The sequence below is a fragment of the Camelus dromedarius genome, chromosome 3 (genome assembly GCF_036321535.1).
Source record: "Camelus dromedarius isolate mCamDro1 chromosome 3, mCamDro1.pat, whole genome shotgun sequence".
In the NCBI taxonomy this organism is placed as follows: domain Eukaryota; kingdom Metazoa; phylum Chordata; class Mammalia; order Artiodactyla; family Camelidae; genus Camelus; species Camelus dromedarius.
The window spans coordinates 35,222,883-35,237,023 of NC_087438.1; the positions used below are offsets into that span (position 1 = coordinate 35,222,883).

The 14,141-nt window shown below is 40.9% G+C and overlaps 1 long non-coding RNA gene across 2 annotated transcripts in view; it reads right to left on the reverse strand.

Annotated features, from left to right (window-relative positions):
• Positions 1 to 1,040: 1,040 nt before the first annotated feature.
• The window catches only part of LOC116150657 (uncharacterized), a 36,546-nt gene continuing 23,445 nt past the window's right edge, over positions 1,041 to 14,141 (reverse strand). For both annotated transcript variants that reach the window (XR_004134370.2, XR_010378291.1), the window contains 2 exons: positions 5,687 to 5,856; positions 1,041 to 3,730 (listed from right to left, as the gene is read on the reverse strand). This is a non-coding gene — a long non-coding RNA (uncharacterized LOC116150657). The remainder of the gene's footprint in view (positions 3,731 to 5,686; positions 5,857 to 14,141) is intronic.

Genomic DNA, 14,141 nt, shown 5'->3' on the forward strand with positions numbered 1-14,141 from the left:
TTGTTTCCCCGCTCTGCTTTTCCTGATGAGATGGGTGGGTTGCAGCCAGGAGGCTTTGGAGACAATAGTGGCTTCATCAACCCTCTAATAAAACGTCTTGAATTTGTTGCCTCAGAGGCTGCAGACAGCTACTGTGCTAAATTATTCACACTGACTTTTACTGGGTACCCTCCTCCCATTTCAATTACTTGGGATTTTTATAGAAAATTGGCTGTGGGAATTTGACCATTCCAACTGCCTGGTAGTAATCTGGTCTGAATAGTAAACTCAGCATGGATCGATTCTGGGACAAACCAGCGCATTCGCAAAAGAATTTGTGAGGAGCTGCCCTCTGCTGCAGAGCAAGCTAGGAATCTGTTTATACAAAATGATGCTATTTATTTGTGAGAATTTTGTGCTATTTACACAGTAGCAGGAAAAATTAGAAATGTCACTCTTCATCAAGATTTGAGGTCGGTTTTCTAAAATAGCAACCAGCCTTTTCATAAATGCTTTGACCACTGTCTAGTGGAGCTATGAAAATGCTTTTGAGATGCTTTTGAGAATCCGTATTATAATATAAAGAAATTTTGGTGTCCATGCACGAGCCATACACATAGTGGCTAAAAGCTTGGCTGGGTGCTTACTCTATGCCAGGTACTGTGCTCTGTTTATATTCATTAGCTCATTTAATCCTGTAATAATACAATGGGTAACAGCTGTGTGATCTCCATTTTGTAAATTAGGAAACTGAGGCTCTGAGAGATAGATAGGGTGAATTTAACATAGCTTCTTTTTAAAAAATTTTTTTTTAAATTATTTTTTATTTTTATTTTTTAGAAGTAATTAGGTTTATTTATTTATTTATTTTTAATGGAGATACTGGGGATTGAATCCAGAACTTTATGCATGCTAAGCAGGAACTCTACCACTGAGCTATACCCCCACCCCTGCCAATTTAATGTAGCTTCTAAGTGATGGTTTAATTTCAGAGTCTGATTCTTCATTCTTCTTAAAGCCAAAATGCTTTAAAGTTAGGTCACTTTTGAAGCAGAGAAAAATAAGTATTAAATTCTTTAATTCATTTGCTTACATGCCATAGTCAATACTAATTGTTTCTTGAATTTACTTTCATTAAGACAAATACAAGAAAATTATTTTGGAACCCCCAAACACATTGTGGTATGTTTCACATGTGGGCTCAGTCTTACTTAACTCACATCTACAGTGTTTACCTCCTGGTGTGAGAACTTGGGATGTCTAAACTTGAGGGCCTAAACTATATATCTTAGGTTTTCAGACAAGTCTGGATGGCCGTTAGGGTGGCAAGACTCACCTTTTAGGGTAGAGAGGGTCCTCTACACAAACTTGGCTCAAGGATGGGAGGCCAGCATCAGGAGAGAGCTCAATTACAACTTTTGGGATTTGCTCTTTTTCCTGGGCCAGAATCCTAGGGAGATGAAGTAGTAAAACTAAAAAAGCCAGTAGCCTTTTCACTTGTATCTATAGGAGCTTGAAAGCAGAAGACACTGCTGCACTTCAGTGAGGGGACTGCTGGAGCATGTGACACGGGAGATGTTGGAATAAGGCAGGTGGGGTCTGTCCTAGATCTGACTCTGAGAGGCAGCAGTCTCCAAAACAGAAGAGAAGGAACCAGCAGGTTACATGCTGCAGCTACAGGAACTTGCAGAAGGGAACGGTACTTTCTATTCAAAGTGTTCAAAGTATTCAAATAGTCAAGTCATCTCCACTCCCACACTCACTTAATACATCCAGGAACTCCTCGGCTACTTGGGAGAATTTTAAGGGAGCTAGATGCCTCAAAAATGTGAGTGGGTCAGGGTTACAGAAATACTATCCTGTTGCCATTAGTGAAATTCTGATGGTCTTGGGAAATACAGATCAATGCAAATTAAGAAAATAAAACTTAAAAAAAATATTTTGAAGCTTTTTTTTTTTTTTGAGAAATATGCAAAGACAGACAAGTAAGACTCTTTCTTAATTTGGCCTTGGATGGAAACCTTGGCTCTTCAAAGATCTCATTTGATACAGCTTTCTTCTTCTCCACGACTTGACTAAAGTTAGGTCATAGGAACAGAACAGGAAGTTTTTTACCTTAACTATGAATAGACAGATCTTTAGAAGTGTGCTCAGTTCATTACAAAGAAACGTGGTTAGTGAGGATCTCAATGTTAATGGAAGGATCACAGATATCCAATAGCTCATTGAGCAGCTATTAATCTGAAAACACACATAAACTAAGTCCATCAGCATCATGCTCAGCATTTTACTAGATCAAACTATCTAAAAATAAATTGATCATGCCCTATTCTATCAAATACCACATTCTGTAGAAGCTACATAAAAAATGCACTTCAAATGGTCCTAAGTAATGGTACTCTTGACGTTGAGTTCTCCCAGTATTCAAGTCACTTCCTGAGCTCTCACCACTGTGTGACTTTTCATCATGTACAATTCAAAGAGACTTGGGCTCCAGTGGGTTATCATTAGCAGGTCACTGTCTTCTTAGTACTTTATTTAACTTTCATTCTTATTGTGATCAAATTCTGGAGAGGGGTTTTATTTTTCCAAATGTATTTACCATGAGCCAGACACGGTAAATCAGGACATGGAAGTAAGAAAACAGGAATTCTGTCCTGTATATTGTGTGTTCTGGAGCACCTGAGGCAATTCAGAGTCTTACAAGTACCTTATTTTAGTGCTTCCAGGACACTTTGGAAGAAAAATTCTAATCAAGATCTCAATGTTAAAATTTCAAAATGGAACTACAAATTTATGATACTGTGGCAAAAGATTCATCGATATTTCAGCTTCTTAGGCTGTTTAATTTTCCTGTTTAATGGGAAGAGAACATAAACTGTCTTTGTCAACAAGGAGACTTTAGGGCTTATGTAGTAATGGAAACTAAAAATTCAGAGCAGAGAGATCTAAACCAATAGAAAAGTTCCACTTAAACTTGGTCTCCAGCAGTTTCCATCTCTAGGGTGAATAAAGGAAAAAACAACTGTCAACACTGAGCTCCCCTTACTGCCCCCAGGACATGTGGTTTTACAAAGCCTCTGGTAAACTAGGTCATTACAAATTGATTATTGATACTCATATGAAAGTCTGCCAATTTTCCCCCTATGGCTAGGGGGGTTAGAAGAGTGCTTTCTTTTTATATTTTGAAACTTATATGTTCAGTGAAAACAGCCTAAATTGGATGTTATAATGAGTAGTGTTTTTGAGCACCAGAATTCCTTTGAGCTATGTCTCACCCAATCTCAGGCCATGGTGTTTGGTGAAAAGCTCCCTATCTTGTATTCCTGGGGGTGTTACGTGTGTGTGTTAGTTATCTATTGCTGTATAACAAACAACCTAACTTAATGGCTTAAAACAACCAACAATATCTGGTAGCTTCTATGGGTCAGGAATTTGAGTGTAGCCTTTCTGTCTGTCTTGCCCTTAAGATTTCTCATGAAACTGCTATAAGGTGTTAGTTAGTGTTGAAATCATCTTAAGGCTCAGCTGAGGGGAGATCTCCTAAGCTCACCCACATGGCAGTTGGCAGGTGTTGAGTTCTTGCTGTCCTTGGACAGAGCCATCAATTTCTTGCCACGTAGCTCTCTTCATAGGGCAGTTCACAGTATGGCAGGATGAGTGAGGCAGAAGTCGCAGTCTTTCTGTAGCATAATCTCGGAAGTGATAACATCACTTTTGCTGAATTCTATTCATTAGAAGTGAGTCCAGCCTACACTCAAGAAGGGGAGAATACATGAGGTCAGGAAAACCAGGAGACAGGAACCAGTGGAGGCCATCTTAGAGGCCGTCTACCACAGGCTGTGCTGACAAGCCTGGGAAATTATCTGGAGTGTTCCATTTCTCTGGCTGCAATGATTGGCTCATGGATGGATACCTGATCCAAGTCAGGTCAATGAGACTTAACGTTGGAATTTTGGCCAGAGCTCTTGGAAAAGAGACATTCTCTCTCCACTGGAGTTTGTAGGGTATCAGCCTGGACCTTCAGTGGCTGGCTCTGTCACTGTCTAGGGAAAGCATCTTGAAAATAAGGCCAACATAGAGAAAAATATAACCCAAAGAAGAAAGTAAAATATTACTGGTGTCATTATTTGAATACCTTGATCCACATATACTTAAGGGCAATTCTATCCCTAAATTTTCTGTTATATGTCCCAATAAAAAGCTTCTCTTTTTTGCTTAAGCCACTTTGAACTGGGCTTTTGTCATTTGTTGCTAAAGCTACTGATAGACAGATACACTGTAAAAATATATTATATTCAAAAAAATCTTTGTCTGTTCAAAAAGAATCAGCAAGATCTTAGCGTTGGCCAGTGATGGTACACCAAATCACTTCTTATTTGTAGTAAACTATTTGCTCAGTACCTTAATTTACTGGACCTGGACAAATGAGAGAATTTCAACTCACTTGTCCTAAGTCCTTGTCATCACAGCAGCAGGTAGAGTTCTTCTCTGTTGACTTTCAGATGCTAGCTGGCTCCTTGTGTCTGACTGAACTTTGAGAAGTAGTGCTACTCTAAATCAGTGTTTCTCAGTCAGGGGTGTTTGGCAATGTCTGGAGACATTTTTGGTTGTTATAGCTAAGGGAGGGAGATGTGCTACTGTCATCTAATGAGAAGAGGTCAAGGATGCTGCTAAACTTTTGACAACGTACAGGACTACCACCTCCCCACCCACAAAAAGAATTATCTCACCCCAAATCTCCATAGAGTTGAGGTTGAGAAAGCCTGTCGTAAACCATCTGTGGGTAACTTAGCAAATTACAGTGAAAGATTGCGTTAGCTTGTTTCTGGTTAAATAATAATACAGGAAGGTTCAAGCTTGAAGATGTCAGAGCGTACTGACTTGGAGGGGAGTTGTCTTAACCCTGCCTCCCACGGTAGACCCTAAAGCTTGGAAAGTGACATGACAGAGAAAGGGTTCTTAACGTTTTTTCAAAACTATTTTAAAATGAATTCCTCAGGCATATATTTGCATCCTCCGTTCTGTTCTCATAGAAAGATTTCCATTTCAGGATGATCTGGGATGCCGAGTAAGGAAAGAAAATGACGTAGGATTTCTGGTGGGATCTGGTGCCACATCATACTTACAGACACAAATCCACAATGAGATCCAAATTTTAAAGATTAAGGGCTTTTTCTTCTAGCTGGAAAATGGGGCAATTAGTATTTAATCTAAGACATTAGGATTGAATGGAAAAATCAGGAATAAAAACATTCCTACTCTTTGTACTAGCAGGAAATTTATTTTTTGTATGATCAGATGGTGTTTAGCTTCTCTGCTTCCATCCCTTCCTAGGGATGTGTTTTGAGCCCCATCCAGTATTGCCACGAATAGAGACTTGTTCTCTCATTTGCTTTTTCATTGATTCAGTAAATGCTTGCATATTCCCCAAAGTGCTTAGCACATAGTGAGTATTCAATACCCTTTACACCGTGCTTTGTTCTAAGAGAGCCTCCAGTTGCCAATAATATGTTCTCCTGTGCCCTCCTGAAGGATAGGGGCTGTAGGAGGAGTAAGGGCTATTATCCAAGGTTTCAGGGCTGCCTGGCACAGTGGAGGTCAGTTGTATTAAACAAGAGGGGACCAGTGGGGCTAGAATTCAGCCCATGCACCCCTTCCTAAACTGTATACCTGACCCAGAGCTATGTTCACCAAAGACACTGACCATTAGCCAAGCCATGCTCCCTGTGGACTACATTCCTCCAGAAGGGATGCCTCTGCCTTCAGCAGAGGTTAGTGGAGGTTCTGGTGTGCACTCTTTCCAGGCACCCAGAAGAGTACAGGTTTCCATGCCTCTCTCCATGGAACTTGGAGTCCACTGGAAAATTCCATCACCTACAGAGGCAAAAATGAATTTTAGAAAACTGTAGTAATTCAAAGCAAAACAAACAACCTATTTTCCTGAGGGTATTTGAATTTGGCTTCTGACAAAAATAAGCCCATTTCAATGACATCATACAGCCATGTTTATCTTTTCCTGCCATCTCCATTTAGAGCGAGCTCAGTTCTTGTCTCTGGCCAAAACGAACAGCTGGACCCCTTTTGCAACATTAAGAAGCCACTCTTTTATTTAGTGCTGAGAAATCTCTTTAAAGGAATGTTTCACAGAACTGTGCTCAGTGCCCTGCTTTTCTGTAGGGAAACAAATCCAGGATGGTTTTAAGGGTAATCAATTATCACAGAGTCAAAGTTCATATCATTAAACCAGGTTATTGTGTCAGTGGATGTTTCACTTAGTATGTATTTAAAAGGGCTGACCAACTCCTTTTTCACTTCAATCTCTGCCAATAAATAAATGTTAAATATTATAGTCCACATGACTGAGTCTATTTTCCTCTACACAAGGCTGTTATTAATGTAACTTTTATTGAGCACCTACTGTATGTAAGCCTCAATTTTTGGATGCTATGGTGAATGTATAGGTGAAAGAGACACTCTTTCTCCTCTCTGGAAGATATTGGGAAGCTATCACCCCATATAAAATATCTGAATAAGCCATGTGATAATCACCACTTGCTGAAGGAGCCTTTAGAAGTCAGAGGAGGGAATCTGAGAGGAGAGAGATTTGAACTGGGCTTAAAATGATGTGCAGGACTTTTCTGAGTAGATGTGGCAGCAGCAGAGTTGCACATGATTGATTATGCTGTACAAGCTCTTGGGGGAGCAGCCACTTTCACCACAGCTATTCATTATCAGTGAATACCATGGTCCGCGAGTTTCAGCTCCCACTGCAAAACCCAAACCAGTGCAGATGGCATTGTACATTGACCCTCTTTAACAGAGAAGACAAAATCCTTATCTTTACCTCCATTCCGATTATACAGAAAGGGATCCCAAGAAGGCTGGCATGTCCTTGCTCTGGCCAGCAGTCCAGTCTCTGAAAAGTTTGAGGGGCTCATGGCAGTCTTGGGAAGATGCTAGTCATTGGTCCAATGAGCATCTGATCCTGGGAGTACATTTCCCTTGTACGGTCCTGCATTCAGCCTCACTCCCCTTCTACCTCCTAGGCCATGTTTCTCTTAGCTCAGCTTCCCAGAGATGTGCAGAGGCCAGGGTAATGGATCCAGACAAAACATGTCCTTGGCAGAGATGCCAAGATAAAGCCCTGAAGAACAAAGGAAGTCTAGCAGATAACTGGCTTGTTCTGAAGGAACCCAGAAGGTTATGATTGCAGTGACTTGTTGACACCAGCGGGGGATGGAAATTGGGCCTTGCAAACTGAATCCCAGCTTGTCTGTGTATCTTGGTGGCCTGGATGCAGTCAAATCTGGCATGCATGCAGGTTGAGTGAAGGCTGGGCGCAGGATGCTGTGGGGCTCCTTCTCAGTGGTGTGGCCTTTCCCAGGAACCCAGCCAAACCAAGAAGAAGGGGGCTGAGCCACACAGGGAGATGTGTGCTCTGACCACCAGAGGGGATGCTTCAGGCCAGGGAGGGATAAGGAGATTTGTCCTGGTTTCTTTGAAAAGAAAATACACAAGTTCATTCTATTTAGCCAAGCCTCAGGCAGATAAGAAGTATCCCTTCCAATTCAGGGCAGTGTCTTTCTGATACTAGAAACACTTGGTTTGCTAGCTAAAGAGGCTAAAAACCTCAGGCTTCCTGAACTTGAATCTGAGAACGGAACCTGGCAAATTTGCAAAGTTTAACACACGCCCCACATGAGTCCTCTGCCATGATCAGTAAAATCCTGCATCTAGCTACAAATAGGACTGGGAAGCTTGTGTTTTGTATACCAAGCAGGCGTGGTGGTTTCCAGAAGAACTAAATCAAATTCAAGACATTCACTCACTTCCCCAAACATATTTAGATCCTGAAGCTGAGACACTGCGATGATTTAGAACTAAATAGTTCACTGACTGCAGTGGTACCACACCTACCTCAGCTAGATGCCTAACAAAGTATTGCAAGACAATTTACACATTGGAGCCTCCATTTTTGCATTTTCAAAAGGCTAGAGTTGGCTGGTTGAACGGAGTTGGAACCAAGAGTTCATCTGGTTTTGTCTGGGTTGAACACAGGACCCTGACAAAGGAAATGGGCTCCAGTAACCAGTGACCAGCATCTGCTTTTATTCTGCTGAGGTTTAGTGGTTGAGAACCTAGGGTTTGATGCAAGACCTTCCTGTTTGTTTGAAACCAAGCTCTGACACTCATTGGCCATATGACTTTTGGCAAGTTACTTAACATCTCAATTTTCCCATATAAAAGGGAGTGTGATAATAAGATATCCCTCATAGGTATTACAAGCATGTAAAGCACTTAGAATCGTGCTGCCTGGTGGAACACTCAATAAATGTTGACTGTTATGCATTTTATGGATGAATCTTTGGAAGACCATCCAGCTTAATCACTGAGAGCACCCCTGGGGCTCAAACATACACTTTACTGTGTATGCTGGGAGAGTAAACTATGTTCTTTTACAGTCAATGAATATTTACTAAGGCTCTAACTGTACAAAGGTAGAGAGAAAAGGCATGTATTTTATCTTCATGCAGCTATTAGTCTTGTTGGAGGATACTCATTTTATTGTTGGTTTACTTGTTTGGAATTGTACAAAGCATTATGAACAAGAGAAGCATCTGTTAGTCCTTGGAATCCTTTCTTCTTTGTTTTCATGGCAGAATCCCATTTTGATCCTGACAACAGTCCTGCGCAAATCAGGCAGTATTTAGGAAGGCACTTTTCAATATTCAATGGCTTGAGGGGTTCTCAGGAGGCCCTTGGAAGCCAGTGGGGGTGGGGGGGTAAAATGAATGTAAGGGTTTCCCTGTCCCTCTTCCAAATACACATACACACATTTCCTCGGATCAGAATATTGTTCTAATGGATCTGAACTTCCTCAGGAGGCTGTCATTAAATCAAGATTCTGCTGGGTGTAGAGGGTGGTATGGAGGAAGAAATTCAGGATTTGGCTCTTTCCTGTAAGTTAGAACTTCTGAGAGGATGGCCTTGGCATAGCTCTGAGGCTTAGGAAGGGGAGGCAGAGCCTCAGGGCTCTTTCTCATGGAGGTATTTATTTCCCTTTGTTTGTTTCTTTTAGTAACTTGGAGCCCGTAAACAGTTTAGTCCATGGTCCCAGAGGATAAAACCATTTCTGAGCACCTACTTCACATAGAAACTTCATTCAGAATTACACACATAAAACCCACAAACATTGGGATGAAAGGAGGGAATCAAACTTCAGATTAAGGTAAAATGCGCTGCAAATCTGAAAGATAAACAATACACTCTAACCCATTTTATAAATACACTCCATTTAGAAATATTAAAAAATTATTGACCTTTTCATTTATAAAATAAGCATTTTTATAATAATTAATGCTTATCACTGTATTAGTTTCAGTGCAGTGAAAATTTACTAATTGAATTTACTTAAAAATTTAAAATTTTTGCTACATATAGAATCACAAACTACTGAGCTTTAAATTTTGCAGTTTTAAAGCAGCCAGAAAATAATTTCTCAGTGATGAATTTCTGAATTTTGTGTTCAGAACATCTTTTCCTTCCTCACTGGTAGTTATAAACACATTTTGTGGTTTTGAGAGTCTGAAAAACACTTGTGTTAATCTGGCCTATTTGGTGGAGAGTTATTTCCAAAGATGGGTTTATCATAATCAGAAGCCTTAATTATTGTTATTAACATAACGGATAAGACTTTTAAATCCATTATCTCAGAAGCTTTGGCACTGGAATCTAAAATAGACCCTATAAGCCTGCAGAGGGCCCTTCATTTAAACAAGACACAGATGCCTCTGTGGTGTGAATAAATGAGATCTTCAGGCCTGAGAACAAGGGTCCCTGCTCCTTTCTGAACGTTCACCCGGCCCTGGGGGGCTCTAACGCTTCCAGATCCTCTACCACTTCCCTGTCCCCATGCTGGCCCTCACCTCTCCAGCCCAATAAGGACAAGAACTGGCCTTTTGTTTTTCCTCTTGTTTTTTAATAGATTTAATTTTGAAAATGCTGGCATCTGTTCAATATGAAAAGGGAAAATTTAAGAAAATAAATACAGAAAATAAAAACAATACAAAAGCTGCCAAGTTTCTAAAGCACCTGCTTCAGTTGCCAAGCTTCCCTGTAAAATCAGTGCTGGATCTTCGGCCCCGACGCGGAGGAGTGGCACCCCATCCCGACACATTTCCTGGTATTCTTTTCTTGCTATTTGCCTTGTTTTGTGTTATTGAAGCGACCTTTTCACAGTGGTCTTAGAAGGTCATCAACTGCAACATCTATTTCAGGAATGGAAAATACCCGCTATTGATTGTTGCGGGTGGCATACGCAGTGGATGCTGTGGCGCTCCGCCGGGATCTCTTTGCTGAAAGAGGCTTTATTCGGCGAGTTGGCGGCTGATGATCTGCGCCTGGCGAGCTCCTTTGGGTATTACCCTGGCAGAGAAGAGCCACCTTGCCCGAAGCCTCGCCTCCACCCAGCAAGCCTGCGTCCAATGAGTGTTGAGTCTTAAGTGTTTCGGGGTGTAAGGCCCAGGCCCCTTGCCTCTACGCAGGCAACCTCACTCCAGGGCTCCTCAGGGATCCTCCGAGGCCTCGGCCATGACAGTATCACGGTTCCGCTTCTCCTTTGCCCAATGCTGCTTCCTCACCCCTTAGAGATGGGTTTCCAAGAGCTCTTCACAATAAGCCTCGTGCATGCAGACTTCAGGGTTTCGGTGTCTGTTTCCCAGAGAACTGATCCATGGCAGACAGGGCTGACTTCAGTGGCCTAAAGACCACAGCCTCCTGCTCAGAAGGGCCTCGCATTGGGTTTGATGCTCCACTGTCGTCATCCTGAAACTCGCAATAACTTTTGAACTTTGAGCCCCTACATTTTCATTTTGCACCAGGCCTTACAAATTATGTAGCCTGTTCCAATGACTCAAGGGAAAAAATGTACCTGGAGCGTCATGTTGAGAGGGAATCTGCAGTGTCCCCGAGCTCTGTGGGAATGAATGCTGGTTGATGGGCCAGGCTGTGTCACAGTAGATGCCGGGAGAGGTGAGGGCAATGTGGGCACTAACTGCTTCCTGTCCCAAATTTACTGAGCAAATGCTGGCTTAGGAGAGCGGCTCAGCTGGGTGTTTCAATCCTCCGGGACCTCTCACTTATTTCTTTCCTCTGGTCTAAGTGAGACCTGGTTTTAGTCTTTCTAGGTCCTGCAGCTTTTGATGATGGCTGTGCCAAGGGCACACTCTGCTCTCCAGCCTTTTCCACCAGCAGGCACACTCACACGTGGGCCTGAACTAGAATGTGGGTTTTGAAGTCTACCCATTTCACCTTCACACTTTCACAATGTAACAATACCTCACCTGTTAAAGAACTGGGTGCTTGACATCTTACAAGGTCTTCTTGGTGCAGTGATTTTGACTCCGGGACATTTTGGCATGGGGAACAAATCAACGCTGGTTGATGGGCCAGGCTGTGTCATGGCAGATGCCGGGAGAGGTGAGGGCAATGTGGGCACTAATTGCTTTCTGTCCCTAATTTTCTGTCCCTAATAAACTTTCAGTGAAAAAAATTCTGAGTAATGTGTGTGACAGAAACATCACCTCCTCTCTCACTTTCTCTTCTGGTAGCACTTTTACAAAACTACCAAATAAACATGTACATCTTTCATACCTCAAGACCCACACCTTTCCTTATCTCTATCTACTCTGCTTCTTGTCCCAAACCTGCCTCCTTTCCCAATCAAAATTCCTACTCTTAGGGTTGCATCAAAAATAAAGACAGAAAAAATAAAACAATCAGTTTATTATTACTAAGTGTTCATCTAAACAGACAATGCACCCAATTTTAAACTGGCAATAATAGCATATACATAGATATAGATATAGATACAGATAGATATAGATATATTGAGATATATATTGATATATGTAATATACATGTATATCAATCACTTGAGAATACCTGACACATATAATAAACGTGTATAATATATTTGTATATATTATATATAATATGTAATATATTTCAAATATTAACCACTTAATCCTTGCAACATATTGAGGCACAAAGAGGTTAAATAATTTGCCCAATATTACTCTGTAATGCAAGTGGATGGGGCTAGGGTTCACCGGGCAGACTGTGCTTTTAACCACTGTGTTATCTGCACATGTGTCCTCAAGTCAAATGATGAGGACCTCACCAAATTTATTATTTTTTACTTTAAATATAGAGTTTAAGATGGATTAATGAAAGGCAGTGTCCAAATATACAATTTGATCAAAGCTACTCATTGACAGATGCAAATGGAATTCATTGTGGGGCAGCTGACATGTGGCAACTAATAAATGAACTCTGTCCAATCTGGAAAACACTAAGAATATGAGCAGAACATCTGTGGAGAAGAAACACCATAGATGTGCTTAAAGGTGTGAGGACTGAGAGAAGAATTTTGAGACTTTTGAGCCTGGAAACAGAATACAATGGCAGAACTACCTTCAAATATCTGAGAGGAATCTCTCATAATTTTCTTGTCAATTGATCATGAATAAAGTGTTGATATCAGAATTCACGTTAATCAAATGTCACTTGGGTTCATAAGAATAGCTCTTCAGATACTTTATTGAAAGAGGATTCCTAACAAATACAAATTTTGCTGGTTGATATGAGGAATGGGGTGGGGTGGGGTGAGGTGGACGAGGTTCAAGGATAAGGAGTGGAGAAAGGGTAGATGAAAACTATAGTACAAACAGCACATACTAGCCAAGAGGTTTCAACAAAAATGATAAATGAGGAGATATGAAGGGGTGGAGTGAGAGTCAAGATCAGGCAGTTGACATTTCCTGGTAATCTTTTTAAAAAAGTAAAGCTGTGTTAAAACAGCCTTTTGGAAGTACCCTCCTTTGGCTCTGGCCCTCTAACATACAGAATTACTAGGGTAATGTGTAAAGTGCCTACCATGGTCCCTGGCCCTCTGGAGGGTCTCCATGTTCTGTATAACTTTTGAATGGCTTCTCTTCTACCAGTCCCTGCTGAGCCAGCCCAAGTCAGAGGCTAGAGGGCTGTTCTCACTGGTCTGCTGCTTTATCTTCATCCAGCAGGAAACCCTGGACTGCTCTCCAATTTCTGTTAAGACTTCACCCAGTTTTCAAACTGATGGATTGGAGAGGCAGAGTATGTTTCCCTCTATTGCACAATCTCTGACAAAACTGGCTTTATGATTCTTACACCTACTGTGATTGCCTATTTTGGAATTCAATACCTATTTGTATTCTAATTCTACATGGAGCTTTCTTGAAGAATGGCTGCATGTTGACTTTAATGACTTAAAAGTATCCTGCCAGAGGTACTTTCTGAAAAGTTTATGGTTTTTTTGTAAGAACTTGGTCATTTTTTTTCCTGGCCCATTGGTATACAAAGGTCAAAAAAAAAAAAAAAAAGCTTTGGAATTGGAGTCACATGATGTGAATTTGTGCTATTTTTCTGACATACCTGTAAGTTTTATAAACTTAGAGAACAACTCCTGGAGCCTCAGCTGTCATGTCTAAAAATGGATATTACTCCTCATATTTAATGAAACATGGGACAGCTGAATAGGATTTTGTGAAATTTTAAAAGTTTGGTGAAGAATTCTCCTTTTAGGAGGAAATCTGTATCTACAAGACTGACTCTTGGGGAAAAATTGTTGATCAGTGACTGGCACTGATAGCTAATATTTATTATGCACTTACTGATGTTTTGTTTTGTTTTATTTTATTTTGTTACTAACTGATGTTTTAGATGTATTACTTGATTTCAGTCCCCTAACATTCTTGCAGAGTAGGTATTTTTATTGCCCGCCTTTATAGATCAGGAAAACAGAGCACAGAGAGAGTCAGCAACTTGCCTAAGGTCACCCAGGAAGAATGTTAGAAGCTGGGATTTGAAACCTGGCCACATTCCTCTAGGACCTGACTTTGTAACCATGAATCCCTTGAAGGCTGGAAGTAGGGACCCTCCCCTCCCCAGGACCAGCTACCAGAGCAGTAAATCTGTCAAGACATAATGTCTGTCTTTTAAATATATTTTTACCTTTTTTTAACACCTTTATTGTGGTATAATTTCTATACAATAAACTACACATATTTCAGATATACATTTTGATGTATTTTGATAGATATATACACCTATGAAACCACCAC